Source organism: Oryx dammah, unplaced genomic scaffold (genome assembly GCF_014754425.2).
Source record: "Oryx dammah isolate SB20612 unplaced genomic scaffold, SCBI_Odam_1.1 HiC_scaffold_28, whole genome shotgun sequence".
NCBI classification, from domain to species: domain Eukaryota; kingdom Metazoa; phylum Chordata; class Mammalia; order Artiodactyla; family Bovidae; genus Oryx; species Oryx dammah.
Genome location: NW_024070212.1, coordinates 18,193,394 through 18,204,444, shown reverse-complemented (window position 1 = coordinate 18,204,444; position 11,051 = coordinate 18,193,394).

The following is an 11,051-nucleotide window of genomic DNA, read 5'->3' as shown; positions in this document are numbered from 1 at the left end:
GGTGTTGACCATCTGGTGATGTCCATGTGTAGAGTCTTCTCTTGTGTTGTTGGAAGAGGGTGTTTGCTATGACCAGTGCATTTTCTTGGCAAAAGTCTATTAGTCTTTGCCCTGCTTCATTCCGCATTCCAAGGCCAAATTTGCCTGTTACTCCAGGTGTTTCTTGACTTCCTACTTTTGCATTCCAGTCCCCTATAATGAAAAGGACATCTTTTTTGGGTGTTAGTTCTAAAAAGTCTTGTAGGTCTTCATAAAATTGTTCAACTTCAGCTTCTTCAGCATTACTGGTTGGGGCATAGACTTGGATAACTGTGATATTGAATGGTTTGCCTTGGAGACGAACAGAGATCATTCTGTCGTTTTTGAGATTGAATCCAAGTACTGCATTTCGGACTCTTTTGTTGACCATGATGGCTACTCCATTTCTTCTGAGGGATTCCTGCCCACAGTAGTAGATATAATGGTCATCTGAGTTAAATTCACCCATTCCAGTCCATTTTAGTTTGCTGGTTCCTAGAATGTTGACGTTCACCCTTGCCATCTCTTGTTTGACCGCTTCCAATTTGCCTTGATTCATGGTCCTGACATTCCAGGTTCCTATGCAATATTGCTCTTTACAGCATTGGATCTTGCTTCTGTCACCAGTCACATCCACAACTGGGTATTGTTTTTGCTTTGGCTCCATCCCTTCATTCTTTCTGGAGTTATTTCTCCTCTGATCTCCAGTAGCATATTGAGCACCTAGTGACCTGGGGAGTTCCTCTTTTGGTATCCTATCATTTTGCCTTTTCATACTGTTCATGGGGTTCTCAAGGCAAGAATACTGAAGTGGCTTGCCATTCCCTTCTCCAGTGGACCACGCTCTGTCAGACGTCTATTGTTTTCAGTTCAGTTCAGCCCCTCAGTCATGTCCGACTCTTTGCGACCCCATAGACTGCAGGCCTCCATGTCCGTCACCTGGAGTATACTCAAACTCATGTCCATTGGGTCGGTGATGCCATCTAACCATCTCATCCTCTGTCATCCCCTTCTCCTCCTGCCTTCAATCATTCCCAGCATCAGGGTCTTTTCAAATGAGTCAGCTCTTCGCATCAGGTGGCCAAAGTATTGGGGTTTCAGCCTCAACATCAGTCCTTCCAATGCACATTCAGGACTGACTGCCTTTAGGATGGACTTGTTGGATCTCCTTGCAGTCCAAGGGACTCTCAAGAGTCTTCTTCAACACCACAGTTGAAAAGCATCAATTCTTGGTGCTCAGCTTTCTTTATAGTCCAACTCTCACATCCATACATGACCACTGGAAAAACCATAGCCTTGACTAGATGGACCTTTGTTGGGAAAGTAATGTCTCTGCTTTTGAATATGCTATCTAGGTTGGTCATAACTTTCCTTCCAAGGAGTAAGCATCTTTTAATTTCATGCCTGCAGTCACCATCTGCAATGATTTTGGAGCCCCCCAAATAAAGTCTGTCACCGTTTCCATTGTTTTGCCATCTATTTGCCATGGAGTGATGGGACCGGATGCCATAATCTTAGTTTTCTGAATGTTGAGCTTTAAGCCAACTTTTTCACTCTCTTCTTTCACTTTCATCAAGAGGCTCTTTTCTTCACGTTCTGCCATAAGGGTGGTGTCATCTGCATATCTGAGGTTATTGATATTTCTTCCAGCAATCTTGATTCCAGCTTGTGCTTCATCCAAACACAGTGATAATATACAGCCTTGATGTACTCCTTTTCCTATTTGGAACCAGTCTGTTGTTTGTGTCCAGTTCTAACTGTTGCTTCCTGACCTGCATACAGAGTTCTCAAGAGGCAGGTCAGGTGGTCTGGTATTCCCACCACTTTCAGAATTTTCCACAGTTGATTGTGATCCACACAGTCAAAGGCTTTGGCATAGTCAATAAAGCAGAAGTAGATGTTTTCCTGGAACTCTCTTGCTTTTTCCATGATCCAGCGGATGTTGGCAATTTGATCTCTGGTTCCTCTGCCTTTTCTAAAACCAGCTTGAACATCAGGGAGTTCACATATCATGTATTGCTGGAGCCTGGCTTGGAGAATTTTGAGCATTACTTTACTAGCGTGTGAGATGAGTGCAATTGTGCAGTAGGTTGAGCATTCTTTGGCATTGTCCTTCTTTGTGATTGGAATGAAAACTGACTTTTTCCAGTCCTGCTGAGTTTTCCAAATTTGCTAGCATATTGAGTGCAACACTTTCACAGCATCATCTTTTAGGATTTGAAATGGCTCAACTGGAATTCCATCACCCCCACTAGCTTTGTGTTCTTAGTGATGCTTCCTAAGGCCCGCTTGACTTCACATTCCAGGATGTCTGGCTCTAGGTGAGTGATCACACTCTCGTGATTATTTGGATCATGAAAATCTTTTTAGTACAGTTCTTCTGTGTATTCTTGCCACCTCTTCTTATATCTTCTGCTTCCGTTAGGTCCATACCATTTCTGTCCTTTATTGAGCCTATCTTTGCATGAAATATTTCCTTGATATCTCTAATTTTCCTGAAGAGATCTCTAGTCTTTCCCATTCTATTTTCCTCTATTTCTTTGCACTGATCATTGAAGAAGGCTTTCTTGTCTCTCCTTGCTATTCTTTGGAACTCTGCATTCATGTGGGTATATCCTTCCTTTTCTCCTTAATTGTTATAGGTTTGTTCAAATGATATATTTCATATTGGGTTGTTTGTAAGGGTTTTTTCCCAAGGATTTAATCTGTTTTGTCCAAGTTCTCAATTTTATGTGTACAGAGTTCATAGTATTCCCTTATCTTTTTAGTATTTGTGGGGTTTTTAGAGATATGCCATGTTTCATTCCTATGTTTGTAATTTTGTCTTCTTCTTGTCACTCTTCCTAGGGGTTTGTCAATCTTATTGATTTTTTTTCTCTCAGAGAACCAGCTCTTTGTTTCATTAATATTCTCTATTATCTTTCTTTTATAAGTTTCATTGATTTCTCTTCTGTTGCCTTATCTTTTTTTATTTCCTTGTTCATTCTTGTTAAGGGTTTAGTTTGATCTTTTTCTAGGTTCTTGTGGTGAGAGTTTAGATGACTGATTTTAGACCTTTCTTTTCTAATGTATGTGTTTAGAGCTATAATTTCCCCTCAGTACTGCTTAGCTGTGTGCCACAAAATTTTTTTTTTATTTTACTTTACAATACTGTATTGGTTTTGCCATACATCAACATGAATCCGCCATGGGTGTACATGAGTTCCCAATCCTGAACCCCCCTCTCACCTCCCTCCCCATACCATCTCTCTGGGTCATCCCAGTGCAACAGCCCCAAGCATCCTGCCACAAATTTTAATATGTTGCATTTTCATTTTTATTTAGTTTGATGTATTAGAAATTTTTTTTCCTTGAGACTTCATTAAGTCATAAGTCAGTTTCCAAGTATTTGGAGATTTTCTTCTTATCCTTCTATTATTGATTTCTAGTTTGATTTCAGTTCTTTTTAACTGATTGAGACTGGTTTTATAGTCTCTAACTGATTGAGACTGGCTTTATATGGCCTATGTTGGGAGAATTAAAAAATATGTATTCTGCTTTTGTTGGGTAGAGTGTTCTATAAATGTTGATAAAGTCCTGTTGGTTGATGGTGGTGTTGAATTTTTCTGTATCTTTGCTGACTTTCTGGTTGTTCTATCAGTTACTGAGTTACTGAAGTCTCCAGATATAATTCTGGATTTGTCTACTTTTTAGTTCAGTTCATTTTTGCTTGTTTTTCACCCATTTGTTTGGGGCATGTACATTTTGGATTGCCATGTTTTTCTTGGTGGACTGGTCTTTGTGTTGTTATATAGTGATCTTCTTGGTCTCTGGTAAGTCTTTGTTCTGAAGTTTACTCTTTCTGATATTAATACAACATTCCCACTTCCTATTGTTTAATATTTGCATGGTATAACTTTTCCTATACTTTTACTTTTAACTTGACTATATCATTATACCCCACTCCAGTATTCTTGCCTGGAGAATCCCATGGACGGAGAAGCCTGGTGGGCTACAGTTCACGGGATCACAAAGAGTCGGACACGACTGAGCGACACAGTAAAGAATCTGCCTGCAATACAGAAGACCCAGGTTTGATCCCTGGGTCGGGAAGATCCCCTGGAGAAGGGAATGGCAACCCATTTCAGTATTCTTGCCTGGAGAATCCCATGGACAGAGGAACCTGGCAGGCTTCAGTCCATAGGCACAGAGTTGGACACAACTGAGAAATTAACCAGTTAACACTTTTACTTTCATATATATACACACATAAATATATATCTTCTGGTTTTATTGAGATATAATTGACATACAGCACTGTATAAGTGTAAGGTGTACAGCACAGAGATTTGACTTACATACATCATGAAGTGATTATAACAATAAATTTAGTGACAATCCATTATCTCGTATACAAAATTAAAGTAATAGATACATTTTTCCTTGTGATAAGAACTCTTAGAATTTGCTCTTTTATTTATAACGTACAGCAGTGTTAATTATGTTTATCATGTGCATTACATCCCTAGTACTTATTTATAACTGGAAGTTTGTACCTTTTGACTATTTTCTTCCAGTTCCTCTTCTGCTCATTGTATCATTATATTTCCAGTGAGTTTTCAGTAGACAGTATCTATTTGGGTCTTTTTTTTTTTTTTTTCACCAACACTGTTGATTCCTGTCTTTAATTGATGTATTTAGACTGTTGCATTTAATATATTTATTGGTATGTTTAGAGCTTATGGAGAAGGCAATGGCAACCCACTCCAGTACTCTTGCCTGGAAAATCCCATGGATGGAGGAGCCTGGTAGGCTGCAGTCCATGGGATCACTAAGAGTTGGGCACCACTGAGCGACTTCGCTTTCACTTTCACTTTAGAGCTTAAGGTTGCCATTTTATTTTTTGTTTTTATTCTGTTTCTGTATTCTTTTTCCTGCCTTCCTGAGGATTACTTGGACATTTTTTAGAATTCCATTTTGTTTTTGAGTGTTATCTCTTTGTATAGCTTTTTAAAAAATTGACTGCTGCTGGTATTATATATACATAATTTATCATAGCCTACTGATGTTATCCTTTACCAGTTTGAGTGAAGTATGGAAACCCTACATCTGTATAATACCCTATTCTCTCTCGTTTATAATTCTTTAAAATATTTCCTCTACATATCATTAGGAGCTTCCCTGGTGGCTCAGATGGTAAAGAATCTGCCTGCTAATGCAGGAGACCTGGGTTTGATCTGTGGATCAGGAAGATTTCCTTGGAGAAGGGCATGGCAACCCACTCCAGTATTCTTTCCTGGAGAATTCCATGGACAGAGTAGCTTGGCGGGCTACAGTCCATGGGGTCACAAAGAGTCAAACACTAGTGAGTGACTAACATACACACACACATATTGATAGAACCAGATCGGACGATGTTATAATTTTTTCATCAACTGTCAGACATAATTTATAAAACTCAAGAGATCTATTGACTTTACCCATATTTTCACTAACCCTGCTGTTTCTTCCTGATATTCCAAGTTGTTTTTTTCTTTATTGTTTCCTTTCTGTTTAGAGAATTTCCTTTAGGCATTCTTTTTTGTTGTTGTTTTGATTCCCCATGAGAATCCCCATGGACAGAGGAACCTGGCAGGCTACAGTCCATAGCATCACAAAGAGTCGGACACGACTGAAGCGACTTAGCACACATGCATGATTTTTTTAAAAAAATTCATTTATCTATTTTAATTGGAGGCTCATTACAGTATTGTAGTGGTTTGTGCCATACATTGACATGGATCAGCCATGGGTGTACATGTGTCCCCCATCCTGAACCCCCCTCCCACCTCCCTCCCCATCCCATCCCTCAGGGTCATCCCAGTCCACCAGCCCTGAGCACCCTGTCTCATGCATTGAACCTGGACTGGTGATCTGTTTCACATATGATTATACATGTTTCAATGCTATTCTGTCACATCATCCCACCCTCGCCTTCTCCCAGAGTCCTAAAGTCTGTTCTTTACATCTGTGTCTCTTTTGCTGTCTCGCATATAGGGTCATCATTATCATCTTTCTAAATTCCATCAGTTCAGTTTCAGTTCAGTTGCTCAGTCATGTCTGACTCTTTGCAACCCCACAAATTGCAGCACGCCAGGCCTCCCTGTCCATCACCAACCCCCGGAGTTCACTCAAACTCATGTCTGTATTGGTGTTTTTTCTTTCTGATTTACTTCACTCTGTATAATAGGCTCTAGTTTCATCCACCTCATTAGAACTGATTCAAATGCATTCTTTTTAATAGCTGAGTAATACTCCATTGTGTATAAGTACCACAGCTTTCTTATCCATTCATCTGCTGATGGACATCTAGGTTGTTTCCATGTCCTGGCTGTTGTAAACAGTGCTGCGATGAACATTGGGGTACACATGTCTCTTTCACTTCTGGTTTCCTCAGTGTGTATGCCCAGCAGTGGGATTGCTGGGTCATATGGCAGTTCTATTTCCACTTTTTTAAAGGAATTTCCACACTGTTCTCCATAGTTAGTCATTCTTTTAGAGTCAGTTTACTGGTGACAAACTTTTAGTTTTCCTTTGTCTTAGAGTGTCTTAATTTCCCTGTCATTCCTGAAGAATATTTTTTTTTTCTAGGTATAGAATTCTGGGTCAACAGTCCAACATTTGAAAAATACAGTATCAACTCCTTCCTGCTTCCATGGTTTCTGATGAGAAGCCTGCTGTCATTTGAATTGGGTTGTTTTTCCCTTAGCAGCAGTGTCATTTTTTCCTAGCTGTTTTAAAGACTTTTTGTCTTTAGATTTCAGAAGTTTAGTCCTGATATGTCTTGGCATGGATTTCTTTGAGTTTATCTTGTTTGGGGTTTGCTTAGTTTCTTGAATCAATATATTTATGTCTCTTAACAAATTTGGGAGGTTTTCAGCCATTACTCTGTTGTGTGTGTGTGTGTGTGTGTGTGTGTGTGTATATACCCTGCTTTCTTTCTTCTCTCCTTCTGGGACTCCAGTGACAGAAATATTAGGTCTTTTGTTATAGTCTCACAAGCCTCTGAGGCTCCGTTCTCACCCACCCCCACTGCCCAGTTCTCTTTTCTCTGTGTTGTTCATAGTGGGGAGTTTCTGTTGTTCTTTTTCAGCCCTTTCCTCTGATCTCTTCATTCTGCTGCTGAGTCCATCCACTGAACTTTTCATTTCCAGTATTACATTTTATAGTTTTAATATTTCCACTTAATTCTTCTTGGTATCATCTATTTCTCTAAAAGCTATTTTAATCCCGTTTGTTTAAAGCATATTCATAATTGTTTGTTGAAGCATCTTTCTCATGGCTGCTTTAAAACATGCCAGGCAATTCTAATATCTCTGTCATCTTAGTACTGGCATCAATTTTCTTGTTTCATTGATTGAAATCATTTTGGTTCATGGTATGAGGACAGATTTTTAAAAATTGGAATCTGAACATTTTTGTATTATGAGACTCTGAATCTTAATTTAAAGCTTACTTCTGTTTTAACTGACTTTCTCTATACTGCTCTGGCACAGAAAGGGGAAACAGGTCATTACTGCCAAGTATAGTTTCAGATTTTACCCCTTACCTCCACTCACACCAAGGCACGTGGAGCTTCTCTTTCCTGTTAGGTGGGGATGTGAGTTCCAGCTTCCTACATGGTCTCCACTGATACTATGGTGAATGAGGCCTCGTTACTGCTGGGCAGTGGTGAAAGTGCAAACTCTCCACTAGGCCTCCTCTTGACTCAACCCTGTAGGAAGGCAGAAGCATGCCTCTTTTTTGTCAGGTGGGAGTGAATTCCAGGTTCCCTGCTGACACCAGGGAGGGATAGGACTCATTACTGGCTGGTGGAGGGGCAACTTGTAGTTTCTTATTTGGCCTTCTCTGGCACCACCCTGGCAGGGGTGCTGGCCCAGATGTTATCACCTTTATAGAGAATGGAAGGCTAGATTCCCCTCTCAGCCTCGGCATGGTGGTGGTAGGGCTACAGTGCTGGCTGTGGTGTTTGGCTAGAGTAGCGCAGTTAATTGTCTAAAAGATTTTTTGCTAAGGCTGCTCCTTTGCTTTGACTAGGAGCAGGCTTTTACTGAGGCTTATTATTTGTACTTTTATTTGTACCCCAATTTGGCCTTTCCAGGTTGCTGGTTCTTTAAATCTTGGATAGATGAGGCAAAAAGAAAATCCAAGGGATTCACTGCAGTGTTGTTCCTTGGGCCCCACCATTCCTAGGCAGTATGCTTGCTTCTTTCCACTTCTCAGCCGTCTTTGTTTCACGTATAATTTTTAGGATTTATAGTTGTACCAGGAATGGTGAAAGTGTCTCTATTCTACCTTCCCCTGAAGTAGAAGTTCCACCAGTGTATTTTTCACATTAGGTATTGTATTCTTCATCTCTGAAAGTCAAAGTCATTCCGTTGTGTCCAACTCTTTGCGACCCCATGGACTATACAGTCCATGGAATTCTCCAGGCCAGAATACTGGAGTGGGTAGCCGTTCCCTTCTCCAGGGGACCTTCCCGAGCCAGGAATTGAGCTGGGGTCTCCTGCATTGCAGGCAGTTTCTTTACCAGCTGTCAGGGAAGCCCCAATAGAAAGATGTTCCATCAATGTATTTTTCATGTCAGGTATTGTGTTCTTCATTTTTAGAAGTTCCATTTGGGTCTTATATTCTCTCTCATTATAGTTTTGTTTGCCTTTACAGCCGTAAATGTCTGAAGCATATTTACAGCTGTTTTAATTCCACCATCACTGTCATTTCTAGGAAAATTCCTCTTGGTTGGGATATTTTCCTGACTCTTTTTTTATGGTAATTTTGACTGGCTGGCTCTATGGTAAAGAATCCACCTGCCAGTCCAGGAGGTGCAAGAGATGTGAGTTTGATCCGTGTTGGGAATATCCCCTCGAGTAGAAAATGGCAACCCACTCCGGAATTCTTGTCTAGAAAGTTCCATGGGCAGAGAAGAGAAGCCTAGCGGGCTAGTCCATGGTGGTGGTGGTGGGGGGCGCGTCGCAGAGTCACGTGACTGAGCATGCATGCATACTGATTGGGCATCAGACATTGGGAACTTTGTTTAGTGTTGTTTGCTGCATTTCTTCCATGAGTGTTGGTCTGGGTTCTGGCATGCATGGTTATCAGTTTGATCCTCTCAAGGCTTGCTTTCAAGCTTTGCATGGTGGGTCCAGGGTAGCCTTTATCCTAATGCCCTTTGGAAGACTCTACCCAGTGCTCTATGTATTGTAAGATCTACTCACACTGTCAGGAATACAAACAGAACATTCCCAGTATTGTGTGGGGGAGCTCGGAGAACTGTTTGGCCCACCCCCCAGCCTCATGGTTTCACCCCACACATCCACAGATCAGTATTCAGACCAAAGTTTGAGGGGACTGCTCTGCAGATCTTCAAAACTGGTCACTCCCTCATCTTCAGTGTTCTGTTTCTCAATTTCTAGTCAGTTTATCTTCCATCAACCCTGAGACCCCTATTATAGCAAGGAGGTACAGCACTGGGTACATGACCACAGGATCCATGGTCTGATCACATACCATACTATCCAGAAGCAACACAATGGAACATCTTGAAGACACCAGCTTGGAGACGACACCTGTAAAGATGAGATACCATCCTCCAGGATACAGTTTACACCCTGGATCAAGACAGCCTAGAGTCCTGTCCCTAACTAAAACATACGGGTCTGGGAAATGGCGGTTGGGTGTAGAAGCAGCCCCCCTTTACTCTCAGTGACCCACCTGGAGGAAATCGTGCCTCCAGCTAAGGGCTCTGAATATTTAGAAGTCCTGCTTCACAGAAGGGGAATATTTTTACTAGTGGACACACTAAAAATCTCATTACATTTTAAGTTAGGGCTGTCACCAGATTTACTTCAGATCACTACCAAAAGACAGTGAGGTTAAGGGAAGGAATCATTAACCTGGCAGGAGTAACTGACTCTTAACCATCAGGAGGTAGGGCTGCTATTACACAGTGGGGACAAGGGAGCGTGTATTTGGCACCTAAGTCATCCACTCTTGCTCCTCTCTTGCCTAATTTTTATTATAAATGGACGAGTGTAGTCATGGCCTGAGAAGGTAACCCATTTAGGCCAACAGAAGTATAAACTGAGGGGATATGGGGGAGAATCTAGAATGGGTAGTCCAAGAGGAAATAGGTGCCAGTTGTGCTACAGCAGCAGGGGCTGTCGTCTGTCCCAGGTCTTCCTCTTGTTTTCCCAGAACCTGAAGGATCATTTTGGGACTTGAAGCAAATGAGTCTGAAGAGCATAATAAGTGGACTGTAGTGGACACTATGGCGTGCTGCCCGGACTCCTGGCTTCAGCACTGAGGCACTCACTTCCCAGGCTGCTGAGAATGCATACCGCTCTCATCTCTGTTCCCTCTGGGAACTGCCTGTGCCTGAAATCAGTCACCACACCCAAGACCCTCTCCTGGTCAGTGTTGGGTTCTATAGGTCTGGCCACTTGCCTCAACGTGATACACGTCTCTGTAGAGCCATCCCTAGCTTCAGCCTCCTGTGGGACTAAGGCCTTGGCTGACACTGCATCAGCTCAACTTCTGTCTCTACCTCATCTTTCTTCCTTCATTCCCCAACAGGTGTTAATCTAGAGGACTCCCCCTGCAGTAAACCTCACCACATCACGGTTTTGCCAAGAACTCACCTTATGACAAGTATTTAAACACTTTTTGAGATTAGCTGTGTGGAATGTTGTCTGTTGTCCAATTTCAGAGAGCTTCAATGCGGTGATGGTGGTGGTGTGGAATGATGCGGTGTTAAATGACATTTCCATTTCAAGGACAGCAGGGATTGATGGCAAATTAGACAGTGGAACAGCAAATTTCAAAGAATACTAGTGCTCAACCTGAGTTACGGAATTCTGGAAAGTGTGACGTTGGATACAGATCAAAGTGCTGCAACCACTGATGAACGAACTCTCATTTTCAAGGATGGCTACATGTGGATGAAAGTAGTTAACTGGCTTGGCAAGGCAGGTGAGCTGCTGCTGCTGCAAAGTCGCTTCAGTTGTGTCCGACTCTGT